Source organism: Zingiber officinale, chromosome 3B (genome assembly GCF_018446385.1).
Source record: "Zingiber officinale cultivar Zhangliang chromosome 3B, Zo_v1.1, whole genome shotgun sequence".
In the NCBI taxonomy this organism is placed as follows: Eukaryota; Viridiplantae; Streptophyta; class Magnoliopsida; order Zingiberales; family Zingiberaceae; genus Zingiber; species Zingiber officinale.
In genome coordinates, this window is record NC_055991.1 from 62,948,315 (window position 1) to 62,968,954 (window position 20,640).

Here is a 20,640-nt window from a genome sequence, read left to right on the forward strand (position 1 = left end):
TTTTATAAGTGTTTGCATTGTGCAAAACTTATTCACAAATGTAATTTTTAGCACACATGTTGGGATATTTTGATTTTTCCAAATGAGCTTTAATGATTTGAGCCTCATCCAGTAACCAAAATGAAAGTTGAGAAATCACCATGGAAACCAAGTACTAAGCAAACAAGATGAATCATGACTATTTCAATGACATCAACTATTCAAGCATCAAGCACAAGTGTAGTGAAGATAAAATCCTTAAGGTTGAACCAAAACTAAAACTCATCACCATAAGATTCTTAGCTTGTTTCATGCTACCCAAGATAGAGAAAAGAAGTACATAAAGTTTACTACTAGCATCATTCGAACATCATGAATCAAGCCAATAATCGTGCTAATATTTCACTTGAATCCAAGAAAGCATATAAGTGAAGTTTTGATGTTCTCAAGATGTATGCCACAAAAAATCAAAACACAATGCAAGACATAAGCAAAAACAAAAACAAACAAAGCAAATCAAATGCATCTAATGCATCCCCCCAGACTTAAATTTTTCATTGTCCCAATGAAAACTAAAAACAATGTGGAGGAGATTTTAAAAGAAGTTACCAAGTGATGAGCTCCAAATGGTTGACGTTCATGTTTTTAAAGATACTCCTCCATCCAATACTCACATTCCTCCACAACTTTGAATTCTAAAACAATAAGATAGACAAGAAAAATTAAGTAGAGGATACATGTTTATTATAAAGAGAGAACTAAAGACATAAAAGAAAATAAGGAAAAGGAACTTGGGTTGCCTCCCAAGAAGCGCTTGTTTAAGGTCATTAGCTCGACCACCTCATTAGATTCATCTAAATCTTGCTCTTGGAGGGGTAAGATATTTTAGAACCCTCCTACCAAGGGCTCTTATTATGGAGGGAGCTTTCATCAAAGGAGCTACAAAGTAAAGTATAACTCTCTCCATCTTCGTCTTCTTGGAAATTTTTTCAGGTGGTCGAAGACGGTTCAGATTGAGCTTCCAATTATTGGCCCATGTGAAATCTGCACATCCAAAAGAAAAACAAATCTCCCACAAGCATGTTATATAGTATAGAGCTAGAACCATATCAAGATAAGATGAATAAGTAATAAAAACTGAATCACATCCAACAAAGTCAATTATAGGTACCTCCATAAAGTTTTCCAAAAGATCACAAGAAATACTAACCTTACTTTGTTGAGAAATACCTAAAATTTCTAAACATGTAGATGTGACTTCCTCTGAATCAAATGATGGTTCCGGCGCTAGCTTAGGTGTTGATGATATCAATGATGGTGATTCTCGAGACTCTACTAGCTCTGTATAAGTCCCTACACATTGTTCCACAACATGATCAATTCTTAAAACCTCTAAGGGTTGTCTTGACAAAGGTGGTGATCCTTGAGATGCTGCTTCCACAACACAACTCCCTACACATTCTTCCATATCATCATCATCAACACATACATCAAAAAATAAACCAACATCTATGTCCTCAATAGGAGAATCAATAACAAGAGGATCAATAACTTCACTTGCAGTTTTAAGTTGATCTACCACATCACATTCATCATCTGAAAATTCGATGTCACTATAACACCTTATAAAATTTTGAGATAGATCTGAAAACTTATTTACCACTACATTATCAATAAAATCCTCATCTGAAAAATCTTCATCTTCATATATATTCAAAAATCTACACTCAACCATATTAGTGTCACAGGATTTGCCGAAGTCTTTATTTTCATTGGCCCCCACTAACCTTTGTGGAAAAGGAACCCTTAGTGAAGGTCCTGGGAAAGACTGAACTCCCTTTTTCCCAAATTCCCTTTGAGCTTTTGGAGGAGGTCCAACTTGCTTATCTAATGTTGGTGTGATTAATCGTTGAGGGAAAGGTACTTCTGGCCTTTGGGAACTTCCCAGAGAAATGGAACTGAGTTCTTGTGATCTTCTATTATTCTTCTCCTCAATTCTAAACATGTCGTTCTTCAGAAGTTCTTCATGATTTTTTCCACTTTTCAACCCAACATCATCACACTTTTCATTGGATCTTGACTGTGTAGGAGGGGGATCTTCTTTAAACCATTTTGAAACAATACTATCAAGCTTTGCCCCCAAATGTTTGAACTCCTCACTCTGTGACTTGTGAATTTCAACATTTTTAGGTGGTTGAATTTCATTTTGTTTGACAGGCTCTCTTACATTTATAGCTTGCACTTTTTGAATATCTGAGGGAAATTCCATCCAACTTTTGTTCGACCATTCATGGAGGTTCAATGTCACTTGATCAATTAATGAATAAGCTTCATCTACACTTTTGTCCATAAAAGAACCTCCAGCTGATGAATCCAATAAAGTCTTGTCTGAGAAAGAAATTCCCCCATAGAATATGTGCAAAATCAACCATTTTTCAAAACCATGATGAGGGCACTATCTTTGAAGACTCTTGAATCTATCCCATGCTTCAAATAATGATTCTCCATATGCTTGAGAAAAATTTGTTATGCAATTCCTCATATACACCGTTCTACTTGGAGGGAAAAAATGATTCAGAAATTGCTTCTCCAATTGTTCCCAACTTGTGATGCTTTGAGGATAGAGAGAATATAGCCAAGTCCTTGCTTTATCCTTGATACTGAAAGGAAATATCATCAATCGAACTGCATTTGCTGATACTCCTTCACATTTCACCAAATCACAAATCTCTAAAAATGTTTCAAGATGCAGATAAGGACTTTCTGATACTTCTCCTCCAAATTTGTGACCTTGTATCATGAAAATTATCTCTGGGTCTAGTTGGAAACTTTCTACTTCAATTTGAGGTTGCACAATGGGAGATAAAAATCTTGCAGAAAAGGGTGTAGAAAAATTTCTCATGGTCCTGCTTGACATGTTAGTGCTCATGGATATTCAAGAAGAAAAAGAAAATTATCAAGAATAAAAAACAAGAAATAAAATGCAATATGAAAAGCAAGAAAGCAAATGCAGAATTTAAATTGCAAGAAAGAAAGTGCATAATGAAAACAAGAAAGAAAAGATAAAAGAAAAAAGAAAAATGTCTAGAATAATTCATATGCTAAAAATTGCAAGATATGTTTACAAAAGAAAAGAAGAAAGAAACAAGATCAAAAGAGAAAACAGAGAAAAGTTAGATTAGAGTACTAGAAATCAAGAATGCAAAGTTAGAATTAGAATTAGAATTCCAACAAAAAGAGTTGTCAAGAATGTTATTCAAGAAAGGAAAAACTTACGAAAACAGAATTCTAACAATTAGTTATAACTATGCAAATCAAAAGAAAAAAAGAAAAATTATGTTTAGTCTAACTCAATTGATAATTCCTAATGTTATAGCGCAGTCCCCGGCAACGGTGCCAAAAACTTGTTCGCTCTCCGCAAGTGTACGGAAATGTCGCAAGTATTATAAAAGATTATCGTATCCACAGGGACTGGAATAAGCACTAGAAATGTCTCAATGCGAATTAGCCAAACAACTATCCAATCGTTTCAAAAGCAAAGGTAAACAAATCTAATCTTAAAGATCAACTAACAAGAGTTTAGTGTTTTGGGGTATGATAAAGGGAGATTCTAGGAGTTTCGGTTTCTTTGTATGATTTCTCGAATGTAAATGGTTCACCAATTCTTATCCCTCAATTGCCAAACATGTAGAAAGTTGCCGGTTCTCTCTTGCAATAGACAACCGGCTAAGGACTGAGAAATGTATCTAAATAGGATTAATTAGACATGAACCTATGTTGTCCTTACACAGAAGTGCACCTATTACTATGCCTTCCTCGGATATCAACGTAGAAGCCCACGACTTATCAATCTATCAAGATACAAGAAACTAATCACAAAATCCATCCTACTCTCTTAAATATTCCTATTTCCTCTTCAAGATTGTCTCTCAAACGTCCTTACACGGGCTTGCACCTATCACGTGTGTTGGTGCAACCTTAGGTCAAGGTTGACCTGGTTGACCTGACTCGAGTTGACCTGACTCGAGTTGTATTTTGATGTTTGACTTAGGAAGATTGTCGGTGCAACCTTAGGTCAAGGTTGACCTAGTTGAGTTGCATGTTGATGTTTGACACTCGTGGAAGAGTTGTATTCTTGATATGGGACAAGAATAGATGTTTGGGAGATTGTTGGTGCAACCTTAGGTCAAGGTTGACCTGGTTGACCTGATTCGGGAAAAAGTCCAAGTATGGAGACTTGGCACTGGAAAAGTCCAAGTAGGGAGCTTGGCACGCGAAAAGTCCAAGTATGGAGACTTGGCACGGGAAAAGTCCAAGTATGGAGACTTGGCACTGGAAAAGTCCAAGTATGGAGACTTGGCAGTGGGAAAGTCCTAACTGGGATGTTAGGTAGTTGAAAAGTCCTGGTGAGTGAAGTCAGGCAGTCGGGAAATCCTGGTGAGTGAATCCAGGTGAAAATCCTAGTGAGTGAAGCTAGGTGAAGGTGAAAGTCCTGGTGAGTGAAGCCGGGCATTGGAAAATCTGGTGAGTGAAGCGGTGAAAATCCTAGTGAGTGAAGCTAGGTGAATGAGAAAGTCCTAACTGGATGTTAGGCGTTTGGAAAGTCCGTGAGTGAAGGTTGTAGGAAATCCTGTGAGTGAAGCCGGTGAAAACCCTAGTGAGTGAAGCTAGGTGAAAGTCCCGTGAGTGAAGCCGGGCAAGGAAAATCCAGATGGATCAAGGGTGATCGGACATCCGTGATGGGAAGTCCAAGTAGGTCATAGGAGTGATCGGACACTTGGCACGGAGAGAAAAGTCTAAGTGGGTAAAAGGGATTGACCGGACACTTAGCGGGGAGTCCTAGCAGGTCAAGAGAGTGACCGGATGCTAGGCGCAATGTACCAACAGTCAAGATTGACCGGATGTTGGTTTGGACTTGGTTTGGGCGAAAACCATGAGTCGGATCGATCCGTGATCGATCCAGTGATACTGAGAATATTCTGATCGGCGGTGACCGATCAACACATCGTAGCATATCAGTGTTAACTGATCGGTCGGGTGACCGATCGTGAGTCGATCGGGAACAGACGGAGCGACCGCTGATCGGTCCGGGACCGATCAGAAAGCCTGATCGGTCCCGGACCGATCAGAGGTTCCGATCGGTCCATGGACCGATCAGGGAACCTGGAACGGGAGGGAATGGATCGGTCCGTGGACCGATCCACATGGAGCCCGATCGGTCCACGATCCGATTCAGTACCAGCTGCGACGCAACGCCAGATTTCTTCCGTGTTTCTTCGCTTTCTTGCAGTTATAAAAGGAGGGCTGCTGCTGCGACCTTCTCTTCTTCTTCTTCTTCCTTCTTCCTGCTGCTGTGCTCTTGAGCTTTGTTGAGTTCAAGCTTCGTGTGAGCTTCTTCGACCGGGTTCCTGCTGTTGTAGGCGTCTCGTGAAGTCCAGTCGACGAGAAGGCAAGCGTGTTTGTTTTTACATTCATATTGTCTTGTGCTTCTTTGTATTTTATGTACTTCTATCGTAAGAGTTATTGTGGCGAGGTTTCTCCACCCACAAGGAGTATATATTAGCCGGTTCTCCGGGGACTCATCCACCGACGGATTGATAGGCTTCGTCCACCTTACGGACACGCCGAGGAGTAGGAGTTTCATCTCCGAACCTCGTTACATCGCTGCGTCTAAGGTTTGATTTCTCCATTTACGTTTCTGTTGTTATTTTTCCGCTGCGCTAACCTGATTTGTAGAAAGAAACGAGCGATTTGGGGTGGCTATTCACACCCCCCCTCTCTAGCCGTACGAAGAGATCCTAACAAGTGGTATCAGAGCAAGGTTTGCTCTTCGCCGGATTAACACCCGAGGGAGCACAAGCTAGAGATGGATCAACTCGGAGAGGACATCACCATTCCACCCTTCTACGATTACGACGACTTCGCGTTTTGGAAGGTAAGAATGAAATATTTTCTTATGACTAATCTTGAGAATTGGAGGTGTGTGCAAGTAGGTTTCACTCCTCCGGAGGATGAAGAAGGAAAACCTCTCAAGAAGAAGAAGTGGACGAAGGAGCAAATCCACAAATCAACCATCAACGATGAGGTAACGAAAATCATTGAATTTTCTTTACCTAATGATGTTTTGTGTAGGATAGGTGGGTATAACGATGCCAAGGAGTTGTGGAATAACTTGGCAAAGCTCCATGAGGAGAACTCCACTTCAAGTCATGAAGAGGAGTCAAGTGAGCCAAGGAGCTCACTTCATGAAGGAATGGATTTAGAAGTTGAGGGCCACTCAACATCTAAAGAAGAAGAGGAGGAGAGTTCTTCTTCAAGTTCGGAGCAAGAAGAAGAAGAAGCGTCTACCTCCGGAAGGGATGAAGAAGAGAGCTTTCATCCACCCTCAAACCTAGGTAACTCAAGCATTTTAATTTCTAGCAAATTACACATAATGTGCTTTGAGTGTAGGGAGTATGGACATTACAAGAGTAAATGTCCAAAGAGAGTTAGAAAGACTCCACCGGCGCCAAAGGTCAAGGAAGCCGGAGTCCCAACACGCAAGGGCAAGGAGCACGTGGTGTGCTTCCAATGCAAGCGAAGGGGACATTATCGGAGCCAATGTCCGAGAGGGAGGCAATCTCACAAGGACAAGAGATCGAGCACATGTATAGGGGGAGCTAGGGCAAACCCTAAGGTAATCTCTAAGGCACATTCTTGCAATTCTAGTAGGATGCATGCTAGTAGCCTTATTGCTATTGTCAAGAATGATAAGCATGTTAATTATAGAAATCGATACACATGCTTAGGTGCCAAACATGTGAGCCTAGATAAGGATAACACTAGGAAAGCCAACCCTAGAATTAGCCCATCTAAGGCTAAGGAAAACCTAGGTAGGAATCCAAAATCATCTAGACATATGCCTAGGAATACCTCAAAGAAAAATGATAAATTAAAGCTTGAGGTATTAGAGAAAGAAAATCAAGTCTTGAGGTCAAGACTTGACTCTCTAGAAAAGGCTCTTGAGGATTTGACTCTAGGGTCTAGGGGTCAAAAACCCAAGTCCAAGGACAAGAAATGTTTGGGTCACAAACCTAAGTCCCAAATGGTCAAGCCCACTTACCACAATGTTCCATTCGATTATGGAACAAAACCTAGGGCTAGGAAGACCATTACCAAGGTTACAAGGGGAGGCACCCCTATAGTTGACCTTGACGAGACCCAAACGACCAAGGCTACAAAGCCTAAGAGGGTCATTAGGAGGGTTGCTAGGGAAGTCATCCCTAGTGAATATTTAGTGAACCCAATGAGCTCAAATAGGTATTGGGTTCCTAGGAGCATCTTCTCTACCCCATAAATGGGTTAGAGAGTGTCAACTCCAATAAGAAGGGTAGTTAACCCAACTTTGAGGAAATTGACACTCAAGGAGCATTTTCAAGGTTTTGTGAACCTTTGAAAATGAAAAGGAATTATCGTTTACTCCTTGAAGAGTAAATTGTGCCATATTTGAAAAATATCGATTTTAATCTTATTTGGCACAATTTAAGAAAACCTAGAGAAATACCATAATTGGGATTTTGGTTTTCTCTTAGGGATATATGGGCAATCTAGGGTTAGATTTTAAGTTAGCCAAGGCTAAGGATACTTAGATAGGGAATTTAGGTATTTTATTTGTGCTAACTTGCCATGATTGGTTGCCATATGCCATGCCATGACATCATATTTATTTTATTATCATTTGAAATGTCATGATAATGCTTAGGTTATCTATATGTCATGTTTATTTAAGTTTTCAAACTTTATGCCATGACATCATGACATTGGCACATGTTTTTACTTATGATATCATTTTATGCCATGTCATCATCTCTTGCATTAATAATCAATGAAATTGATTTAAGGATGAAAAACATATTTTGATATTGAGATCAAATTTGTGTTTAGAAAATGCATGAGAACTTAGCCTAAGTTGATCTTAATCCATATCTCACATCAAATTGACTTGAATGTGGTTTGATACACCTTAGATGTGTGTGAGATATTAGGATCATGAGTTAGGATCAAGGTGCATTGTCCTTGTACCTAGATGACCCTAATTCAAGAAATTAAGGATCATAGGGAAAGCTTGTGTACAAGTCATGTACATCTAGCCCTAAGATTATGGTCCTAAATTCAAATGGTTTTAAAAGCATTTTAAAATTGATTTGAAAAACTTTGATGAAGCTTTCCTAGTGATAGCATTCATCATTGAACATTGTGATACAAAGTTGAGTTAAACTTGAACTATTTCAAAGTTTTAGAACTTTGTATCAAGATTGAAAAATGGAAGTAATTTTCATAGAAAACTATTTTTCCATGATAGTATATGTTATGAGGAATGTATCCTCAAAATTTCACAATTTTTCGAATTTTCTGGAATTTTCTAGGAGTTTCTGAATTTCGGGAAGGAAATTTCAGAAATCTGCCTATCAGAGTCTGGATCGGTCTGGGGACCGATCCAGGTAAGTCCTGATCGGTCTGTGGACCTATCCAGTGAAGCATGGATCGGTCTGCAGACCGATCCAGTGAGATCCAGAAAGCGTGGATCGGTCTGGGGACCGATCGCGCGTGCTTCGATTTTCATTGGTGAAATTTCAGCTGGAAGTTGGGTTTTGTGGATTTCTAAAGTTTTGAAACTCTCCAAGACATTGTTGGTGCAATGGTCAAGGGGGAGTTTTACCTAATTGTCAAGGGGGAGTTGACTTTTAGGGGGAGTTTTTACTCCAAAATACTTTTGAGGATTAGTGATATGGGATTATCACTAAGTTGATTGTTGAGTTTAGTATCAAGGGGGAAATTAAGAGTTTCAATGAAAGGTATGGGACTTTCATTAGGAAGAAACTCTTGACCTTGATACCCTCCTTTTTTCTTTTTTATGTGTGTCAAAAAGGGGAGAGCATTCATTGGAGAACCCAAGTTAGGTTATCGGGTTAACCTAAGCTAGGGGAAGAATGTCAAGGAATGTTCAAGGAAGAACATTGGAATTCTTTTTGATGTGTGTCAAAAAGGGGGAGAATTATTGGAGAACCCAAGTTAGGTTATCGGGTTAACCTAAGGGGAGAATGTCCAGAGAATGTTCAAGAAAAGAACATTGGACATTGGAAGATGATTGAAAACCTAAGTTAGGTTATCGGGTTAACCTAACTTGATTATGGTTTTGTCAAACATCAAAAAGGGGGAGATTGTTGGTGCAACCTTAGGTCAAGGTTGACCTGGTTGACCCGACTCGAGTTGACTTGACTCGAGTTGTATTTTGATGTTTGACTTGGGAAGATTGTTGGTGCAACCTTAGGTCAAGGTTGACCTAGTTGAGTTGCATGTTGATGTTTGACACTCGTGGAAGAGTTGTATTCTTGATATGGGACAAGAATAGATGTTTGGGAGATTGTTGGTGCAACCTTAGGTCAAGGTTGACCTGGTTGACCTGATTCGGGAAAAAGTCCAAGTATGGAGACTTGGCACTGGAAAAGTCCAAGCAGGGAGCTTGGCACGCGAAAAGTCCAAGTATGGAGACTTGGCACGGAAAAAGTCCAAGTATGGAGACTTGGCACTGGAAAAGTCTAAGTATGGAGACTTGGCAGTGGGAAAGTCCTAACTGGGATGTTAGGCAGTTGAAAAGTCCTGGTGAGTGAAGCCAGGCAGTCGGGAAATCCTGGTGAGTGAATCCAGGTGAAAATCCTAGTGAGTGAAGCTAGGTGAAGGTGAAAGTCCGGGGGAGTGAGGCAAGGTGGAAATCACGGTGAGTGAAGCCAGGTGAAAATCCTAGTGAGTGAAGCTAGGTGAATGAGAAAGTCCTAACTGGGATGTTAGGCGGTTGGAAAGTCCCGGTGAGTGAAGCTAGGCGGTTGGAAAATCCTGGTGAGTGAAGCCAGGTGAAAACCCTAGTGAGTGAAGCTAGGTGAAAGTCCTGGTGAGTGAAGCCGGGCAAGGGAAAATCCAGATGGATCAAGGGTGATCGGACATCTGGTGATGGGAAGTCCAAGTAGGTCATAGGAGTGATCGGATACTTGGTACGGAGAGAAAAGTCTAAGTGGGTAAAAGGGATTGACCGGACACTTAGCGGGGAGTCCTAGCAGGTCAAGGGAGTGACCGGATGCTAGGCGCAATGTACCAACAGGTCAAGATTGACCGATGTTGGTTTGGACTTGGTTTGGGCGAAAACCATGAGTCGGATCGATCCGTGATCGATCCGGATATCGAGAATATTCTCGATCGGTGATCATCGAACACATCGTAGCATATCAGTGTTAACTGATCGGCCGGGTGACCGATCGTGAGTCGATCGAGCCGAACAGAGCGAGGCGCAGAGGGCTGATCGGTCCGGGACCGATCAGGAGCCGATCGGTCCCCGACCGATCAGAGGCCCGATCGGTCCATGGACCGATCGGGGACGCAGGAGGAGGGAGGAATAGATCGGTCTGTGGACCGATCCACATGGAGCCTGATCGGTCCACAGACCGATCCAGGCACTAGCCGTTGCGACGCAACGGCTAGATTTCTTCTGTGTTTCTTCGTTTTCTTCGCAGGTTATAAAAGGAGGGCTGCTGCTGCGAGCCTGCTTCTGGTTCTTCTTCCTTCTTCCTGTTCTTGGAGCTGCTGCTGTGCTCTTGAGCTTTGTTGAGTTCCGAAGCTTCGTGTGAGCTTCTTCGACTGGGTTCCTGCTGTTGTAGGCGTCTCGTGAAGTTGCTGCTTCAACCAGTCGACGAGAAGGCAAGCGTGTTTGTTTTTACATTCATATTGTCTTGTGCTTCTTTGTATTTTGTGTACTTCTATCGCAAGAGTTATTGTGGCGAGGTTTCTCCACCCACAAGGAGTATATATTAGCCGTTTCTCCGGGGACTCATCCACTGACGGATTGATAGGCTTCGTCCACCTTACGGACACGCCGAGGAGTAGGAGTTTCATCTCCGAACCTCGTTACATCGCTGCGTCTAAGGTTTGATTTCTCCATTTACGTTTCTGTTGTTATTTTTCCGCTGCGCTAACCTGATTTGTAGAAAGAAACGAGCGATTTGGGGCGGCTATTCACACCCCCCCTCTCTAGTCGTACGAAGAGATCCTAACAACGTGGATCCCTCGGATGATCGAGTGAGAGTTTATCTTTACAAAGTCCATAAGAAATTCAAACAATTAATCAAGAATGAGAATTAAGCACAAATCATCTTTAATCGTTCAAGATCCAATTGATACAAGCAAGATAATGTCATTGAAACAAGAGAATGGCAAATCCATAAGAGATTACATCAATCCATCATACAAATACTCCCTTCATCCTAGAATACAAGATCTACTCCATGAATCGAGGAAGAAAACCCGAAGAAATAGAGAATATAAGCATTCCTTAAATCCCTAATCCAAGAAACCAAGAAAAGGGGGAAAAGAGAAAACTTATCTACGAAGAAGCTTCGTCTTCGGATCCAATCCTCGCTCCGGAGCCGAAATCGCCAAGAACTCCCATTGAATCGCCCAGAAATCCTCCCAAAAATGGGAGGAAACCACCAAATCTTGTCTTCTCCCAAAGGGGGAGAGATCCCCTTTCAATTCATGAAGGAGGGTTTAAATAGAGGAGGGAATCGGGCGCCACACGGCCCCGTGACACGGCCATGTGAGATTCACACGGCCATGTCCAGTTCCTTCTCGCCAACGCACGTGTGGTTCACACGCCACAACCCGCTTAGTCTCGAATGCTACACGGTGGTGCACACGCCACACCGCTTAGTCTCCGAATGCTACACTACTGCAGTGGTGCACACGGCCACCGCTTAGTCTCCGAATGCTACTACTGCAGTGGTGCACACGGCCACCGCTTAGTCTCTCGAAACCTCACACTACTGCAGATCCACACGGCTATGTAAGGCTTCTGCTCTGGTTGGCTTCAAATCTTGACACGGCTGTGTGAAGTTCACACGGCCATGTCATTCTCCACTTCTGTTAGTGCTAAACTCCACACGGCCCGAGCTCCATACCAGTGCAGGGCCGTGTGAGGTACACGGCCCGGTGCTTTCTCCCTTTGTTTCCTCCAATGCTTGCCCAAGGATGTAGATTCTTCACCAAATCGACTCCTGTGTACAGAAAATGCACAACAAGCAGATCTCCGAACCAAAAGAGTAAATATGCTAAAAGGAAAGCTGGAAGTATAAAAATGCATAGATCAAGCATGCTCAAAGTATGTAAATGTGCGTAAAAGCATGCATAAAAGAGTATATAATCTACGCACATCAATAACATGGTGTGAGGAGACACACAGAAGTTCATGTTATCAATTCCTTATAAATTATAAACAGTTGCTCACAACCAAGATGGAATGAGACAAACCATTGGAGTGGTTATATTGTAATTAGGTATTAGCTTATCTTGACTAATAAATTGCACTAGTACATTATGAGTGTATTGAGCAGGACCATTTGAAGTAGTTTCTTTTTATACTGACTATATAAAAGAACAATACCTCTGTTATTATGGAAGTGTGTACTCTTAATCATGATATAATAACAAGTATATATACTTAATATTTATTTCTTTAATTTATCAAAGGGTGCGATTTAGCTCGTTAAATCAATAGGCCCGATAAGTTGGGAAATAATATTATTTATATGGTGTGTTGTTGATTAATGAATGAAACTGTGTCCTAGTAATCTAGGTTGATGATGTCCCCTTGAGGAGTTTATAAGGATTGTCATGTAAACCCTGCAGGTGGACTTAGTCCGACATGATAATAAGGTTGAGTGGTACTACTCTTGGAGTTAGATATTAATTAAGTGAGTTGTCAGTAACTCATTTAAATAGTGGACATTCGATATCTTAAACACAGGGAGATTAGCACACTCATGATAAGAAGGAGCCCATATAGTAATATGGATTTGGTGCAGTAGTTCAATAATAACTCTTTAGTAGTATGAGTTATTATTGATGAACTTGAGTTGGGTGTTCAGGGCGAACACGGGAAGCTCAAGTTCATCGGGAGACCAAAACTAATTCCTCCTCTCGGTCCCTGTCGTAGCCTCTTATTTATAAAGTCTTATACCCACCTAAACCAACTTCTTACCCACTTTAAGGTGGTCAGCCAAGCCTAGCTTGGAGCCCAAGCTAGGGCCGGCCAAACTAAGGCTAGATGGGTTCAAGTGGTGGTCGACCCTAGCTTGAAGTCCAAGTAGGGTGTCCAGCCACATTAGATTAAAAGGAGTTTTAAATTTTAAATCTTTCCTTGTGTGTAAGCCATGGTTTTAAAAGAGTTTTAAAAAAATTATAAATCTTTTCTTTTATAGTTTTCTACAAAGGATTAAGAGAAAGGTTTGATATCTTTCCTTATTTGTAGTTAAAAGGAAGATTTTAATTTTTGACAAAACTTTTCTTTTTGTAACCATCCCCATGGTTTTAAAAGAGAGTTTTAAAAATTATAAATATTTCCTTTTATAGCTTTCTACAAAGGATTAAGAGAAAGGTTTGATATCTTTCCTTATTTGTAGTTAAAAGGAAGATTTTAATTTTTGATAAAACTTTCCTTTTTTGTAACCATCCTCATGGTTTTAAAAAAGAGTTTTAAAAATTATAAATCTTTCCTTTTATAGCTTTCTACAAAAGATTAAAAGAAAGATTTGATATCTTTCCTTATTTGTAGTTGAAAAGAAAGATTTTAATTTTGGAGAAAACTTTCCTTGTAACCATCCACATGTTTTAAAAGAGAGATTTTAATTTATAAAAGTTTCCTTTTATAACCAACCAGGAAGGGAATTTTTAAAGAGAAATTTTTATTTTAAAAATTTTGAAAACAAATTAGGAAGTTTTAATTTTGTGTTTAAAACTTTCCTTGTTTGAGAATTTGAGGTAGCCGACCATTAATAGAATAAAATGAATTTTTTTTATTAAATTTTCCTTTCATTGGCAAGGAAATTAAGGAAGTTTTAATTAAAACTTTTCATATTTGCCAAGACCAAGGAATATAAAAGAGAGGGTAGAGGTGCCTCACATAACAACACATCTATTATTCCTCTCCTCTATTCCTTGGTGGTGGCCGACCCTCATCTTCTTCCTCTTCTCCTTTTCTTCTTCTTTGGTGGCCAGCGACATCAACCCTTGGAGCTTGGTTGGTGGCCAAATTTAGCTTGGAGAAGAAGTAGAGAAAGGAGGCTTTGTTTCTTAGCATCCCTTGGAGCTTGGTTGGTGGCCGAAGTTCTTCATCTCTAGGAGATTGTTGGTGGTTGAAACTTGCAAGGAGAAGGAGGCTTGGGTGGATCCTCATCTCGGTAGATCATCGTTCACATGACGCCCGAGATAATAAGAGGAATATGACAGAAGATCGTGAGGTCTATAAGCTACAAAAGGTATAACTAGTTATTAGTTTCCGCATCATAACTAGTTTATTTTTTTGTTTAGATCTTGAAATACCAAACACAAGAGGCTAACGATTCTAGGTTTCGGATTTATGATTCAACTTTATGTTTCTTTTGATTTTTCAATCTTGTGATTCAATTGTTCTTAGTGGTTAAACCTAGGGTTACTATAAGGAGATTAAATATTGAATTTCGTTGAAACGTTTTGTCTAGGAAGTGGTGGATGATCTCATACCCAAGAATGCCTAGTGCCTCACCATGTTTAACCTGGATGCTGATCTCTGAAATAAATATTTAATCGAATTTGTAACATAGGTGGATTTGGATTAATAATGTTAAGCATCGTTTGCGATCCAAATCTAAACTTCTAAGAACAGATAAGTTGAATTTGGAATCAATAATGTTAAGTTCTGTTTACGATTCTAAATTTAATTTCTAAAGAACACAATAGGTTGTTAGGAAAGGTTCAGGACTTGTACAAAATTTTTGTACAGAGGAATCGGTACGATATTTCGAGTAGCAACCAACAATTAGTACGATATTTGGTTTTCAGCTTAATTATACACATGTCATACATAATTTAGGCAGGATAATAGTAGGATATGCTAACTTTGTGGTTGCAGGCTTTAACTATTATGACTTATAGTGATTGTGTGTGATTGGACCCTTGGACATGTCAAGGGCATTTTATCTGTGTGCATGATTGTATGTATTAAATACAGTAGGAGTTGTATTAGTTTTAGGATTTTACATTTTTGTTTCCATCTAGATTACATGTACATTCCCTTGTGGAATATAGGATCGATATATGTAAAATTTTATTTTTGTCGCGTATCGTATCCTTGCAAGGTGTGGTACTATTTGTGGACCAGAGGTGCAGCGGGAAAAGAAGCAAGATAGATGCGACGACTAAACCCGATTGCGGTGACTAAAGATGGCAGCAGCTAGGGTTGGCAGCACACGGAGGACAGTAATGGAAAAGGCCATAATAGTTGGAAAATTATTTTTCCATATTTATTGCTTTATTTGTTGTGATGTGTGTATGCATGTTAAAATTCCTCACCTTAAATAACTAAGTGGGAGAGGGATTAGTAAATAAATTTCACGGTCTCCATTACTGGTTTGCAAGTGATGGAACAAACTTGCGTGTTGGCTCTGAGTGCCTCCCTCCACAACGGATGAGTTTGTTTACAGATTACTAGGTCAAACTTCCTTTATGGATGGTTATAGGAAATTATTTAGGAGCGTGTGATCTTCTCCAACTGAAGGGGCACAATCTTATTTAATGGACTAAGTATCAAGTAATGGTATACACTTAAACACATTTAATAGTATCCTCCCCAACGGAGTCACTGCTATTATTTGTGTGACCAAAGGGATACCAACTAATAATTTTATTTGTCATAAAATTAGGGTGATAAGATTATAAAATTAATGGGTAAAACCTCCTCTTACAAATGTTAAATTTGTATACGTCCACACTAATGTAGCATGTAAAATTTACGGTGTTTTGAGGTGTTGGTAAATTTAAATAGTATTGTTTGAGGAATCAATATTATTCTAAATTTAGAGTCTTGACCAAAACTTATTTTGTGATTCTTAGGATGACTTTCAACCCACTGGCTATTATACTTAAAGAGAACAAACTTACTGGTCCCAACTACATAGATTGGAAAAGAAACCTGGGCATTGTCCTAAATGCTGAAGGCTATAAGTTTATACTGTTAGAGGTCTGCCCTAATGTGCCTAACGGCGATTCTAGTGAAGAGGAGATTGAGCAACATAGGAAATGGATCAAGGTAGATGAGATGGAGCGGTGTTACATTTTGACTTCAATGTCAAATATATTGCAACATTAGCATCAGGATTTGCCAACTGCCTATGACATGATGAACAATCTCAAGGAACTCTTCGGACATTAGAATCGGGCTGACAGGCAAGACTGTATGATCTCTAGGTACTGGACTAAAAGCAGGAATGAAGAAGCCGAAAGGCAAGTCCTTCATTTGCAAGCAGTCTGGACATTTGTAGGCGGGCTGTCCTCATAGGAAGAGAACAATATAGGTATAGTAGTTGGAACATGTTTAGTGGTGTTATCTACCGGTACCTAGCGTGTAGATATGATAACCACTGATCATGTCTGCAAATCATTACAGGGGTTCCAAGAAACCCGACAACTACAAGAAGGAGAAATCACTGTTTACATGGGCAATGCTACAGAAGTAGCAGCTGTTGCAGTGAGAGATGTTTATAGGAATAAAATATTGATTTTAAGAAATTGTCTTTACGTACCAAGTTTTAGAAAGAACTTGATTTCAGTTTCTAAACAATACAAGAATGGATATTCTGTCTAATTATAATAGCAAAGGTGTTATCAAGATAAATAGGGAAGTTATCTGTTCTGGTACGTTCGTTGGCAATTTGTATACTCTAAATCCAATAACTCACACGATGCAACAAATGGAAATTAATAGCACATCTTCTAATTCTAATAAGAGAAAGGAACCTTCGGAAATGAACCAAACATATCTTAGGCATCTGAGGCTTGGTCATATTAACTTGAGTAGGATTCAAAGGACTCTTGGGTTCATTAGTGTTGGAAAACTTTCTAACTTGCGAATCTTGCTTGGAAGGAAAAATGACCAAGAGTCCTTTTAAAGCCAAGGGGTATAGAGCTAAAGATGTGTTGGAACTGGTTTATTCTGATTTGTGTGGTCCTATAACTATCCAGGCAAGAGGTAGTTTCGAATATTTCATCTATTTTATATATGATTATTCGAGATACGGGTACATTTACTTGATGCGCCGCAAGTCTGAATACTTTGATAAATTCAAAGAGTACAAGGCTGATGTGGAGAAACGTTATGGTAAAAGTATCAAGACACTACGGTCTGATCGTGGTGGCAAATACCTCTTAGGAGAGTTTAGGAATTACTTATCAGATGTCGGGATTTAATCCCAATTGTCTGCATCTGGTACACCCCAACAGAATGGTGTAGCAGAACGAAGAAATAGAACTCCTATGGAAATGGTTAAATCGATGATGAGTTATTCGGAATTAACAAATTCATTTTGGGGATATGCTTTGGAAACAGCAGTGTACATTCTGAATATGATACCTTCTAAATCAATACCCTTTACTCCCATGGAATTGTGGAATGGGCATAAGCCTAGTCTGAGTCATATTCGGATATGCGGTAGTCCAGCACATGTGCTGAAGGGAGATACTGACAAGTTGGAATCACGTACAGAAGTTTGTCTGTTTGTAGGATATCCTAAGGGAACGAAAGATGGTTTGTTTTATAATCCTAAAAATCAGAAGATCATTGTTAGCACCAATGCTCGATTTTTAGAGGAAGATTATGTAATAAACCATAAGCCCATGAGTGAAATTGTTCTAAAAGAAATAAGAGAGGACATGCCTATTTTAGTACCAACAATGCAAGATGAAATATCACAAGAAACTGCAACACGTATCACAAATGATACACAACAACAAACAACACCTCGTCGTAGTGGGAGGGTTGTTAGGCAACCTGAAAGATTCATATTTTTGGGAGAGTCGTCGGACTTGATCCCAGGTAAACATGAACATGATCCCAAAACATATGACGAAATACTCCAAGATAAAGATGCAGCATCTTGGCAAAGAGCAATGAATTCAGAAATAGAATCTATGTATTCTAACAATCTGGGAGCTAGTAGAACCATCAAATAGTGTAAAAGCTATTAGATGTAAATGGATCTACAAAAGCAAAAGAGGGATAGATGGGAAAGTGGAAACCTTCAGAGCAAGGCTTATTGTGAAGGGTATACTCAAAAAGAGGGAATCGATTATGAGGAAACCTTTTCGCCAGTAGCTATGCTTAAGTCTATCCGGATACTCTTATCTATTGCTGCTAATATGGATTATGAGGTGTGACAAATGGATGTCAAGACAACTTTCCTTAATGGAAGTTTTGAAGAAAACATCCATATGCAGCAACCAGAAGGGTTTATTGCAAAGGGCAAAGAGCATCTAGTATGTAAACTCAATCAGTCTATTTATGGACTGGAGCAAGCTTCAAGGTCTTTGAACATCCATTTTAATGAGGTAATCTAAAAATATGGATTTATTCAGTGTCCGGATGAGTCTTGTGTATACAAGAAGTGTGATGGAAACGTGACGGTATTTCTTATACTATACGTAGATGACATTTTTTATAGTTGGAAACAATATCAAAGTGTTGTCGGAAGTAAGAGTATGGTTGTCCAAGCAATTTGATATGACATTTTTTACACTTGTTAGTACGCAGCGGAAAATAAAATACAAACTAACAAGAAGAAAACTAATCTAAATACAAGATAAGAGATGCAAACCAAGCTACACAATCATTTAGCGTGGTTCAGAGATCAGGGCTGCTACTCCATGGTTGTCTGTAAGTGTAACGACCCAACTCCTGGGTACTACGCTGTGAGCCGGATCGCTACATTAACTACTGAAACTACTGTGCTGTACTGTGCGGAAACTGGGTAGAATAAAATTTTACTAAACTATTGTAGTTGCCTCTGTTAACACTGTGAGAGTGAGATTTCATATTCAACTACCCTCTAGATATTCATAGCTATGCTGGGGAGGTGAAACTGGAGCTTTGGATCGGTCCGTGGAACGATCCACTGACACGCACGGGAACGCTGGCTGGATCGGTCTGCCGACCGATCCAGGTGCTCACTGATCGGTCGGGAGACCGATCAGTGGCTCACTGATCGGTCGGCTGACCGATCAGTGACTGCTGATTTCGTCCCGAACTCTCTGTTCGCGGATGGATCGGTCGACTGACCGATCCAGGGAGACACAGTGTGCTACTGTATCCATCTGGATCGGTCGGCTGACCGATCCAGGAGAAGGAAAAGCACTGGATCGGTCTACTGACCGATCCAGGTTCTGATAGTCTGATACGAAATCAGAATCTCTGATTTCCAGCACTGATTCGTGCCAAAAATCGCATACAAAAGTTCTAGATACATGAAAAACACTCTAGCATGTAAATACTAACATTCTAAACATGATAAACTAAACAAGACATAGTTTACTAAGCTGTAACACCTAGTAACAAGACTAAGTCATAAAACTAGGCATGTTAAGTACTAAAACTGAAATAAAAGCGTATAGATCCCAAGGATCTTTATTCCAAACCCCTTGCACACACACATCATCGTAGCATCGCCCTCCAGCCTCCGCTAATCCACTTTTCTTTTACCGGTATCTGCAGTATAAGAAAAGTAGCATCTGTAAGCTAAGAAGCTTAGTAAGAAACCATCTACCTCACAAAAACATGCAACGATGCGATTATGTTTTTAAAACATGCTGTTTGAAAACTGAACTGAGCATGGCAACATGGCATGGCATATAAAAGCATAAACTGGAACTGAAACATGTATAGCATATAAATTGAACATGCTTTAAACTGAACATGACATACTTATAAACTGAGTATGAAACTGAACTAGTCATGCATATATCTAAATCTGTACATGAACTCAAATCATGTAAACTGAACCTGAACTGAACTGAAAGTTAAATTAGTGTTCTCATCACTAGTTTCAAATTTGAAAACTATACATATAATAGATGAAAATACTAAACATGCTGTTGGGGCCCTGGCAACTGTACATACTGTGCGCGCATCCCTACGAGACCCGGGATTGCAAGTTCCGAATCCGGCAGGGTTACTAGGTTATCTGAACCTAGGGACGACTGTGGGAGTCCAGCCCATGGATATCTGATCCAAGTACAGTGCCAACTGAATAAAAGTAAAATACTGAATACTGTTTTATTTTACTTTGCTGTTCTAGGTTATCTGAACCTAGAGGCTACTGTGGGAGCCCACCCAATGGATATCTGATCCATATAGTTATAATAACTGATAATAACCTGAGTAAAATATTTCTAATACATTTTACATGTTGTTAGGACGCCTACTGGTGCATCCTTCTGAACTGGGCATTCTACCGAATGCTTGGTGTGCACTAAAAGCACACCCTAAAACTGAAAACTGTAAAACTACTGAACTAACGCCAAAACTAACAAGCGAGAGCAATTATACTGCAGGTGAGGGGTTTCTTACCTCGTATATGCAATTTCTTACAATTCCTTTCGCTAGAAATTTCGGTGAAGACAAATTTCTCGACGATTCGCTCGCGTCCACGTGCTCTACTCGCGGAGGGAACTTCCTTGTGTTGAAATCGTTGCCGGATGGTAACCTTGGGACCCTAGGAAGAAAGCCCTAGCCTTTCCTTGATGTGGCGCCGAGAGAAGGAGGAAGAAAAGGAG

General features: G+C 39.9%; 1 non-coding gene across 1 annotated transcript; it reads left to right on the forward strand.

Moving 5' to 3' along the window:
• The first annotated feature begins 2,417 nt into the window (after positions 1-2,417).
• LOC121968772 lies at positions 2,418-2,523 on the forward strand. Its single transcript, XR_006108309.1, has one exon. It is a non-coding gene; the product is annotated as a small nucleolar RNA R71 (small nucleolar RNA).
• The last annotated feature ends 18,117 nt before the right edge of the window (positions 2,524-20,640 follow it).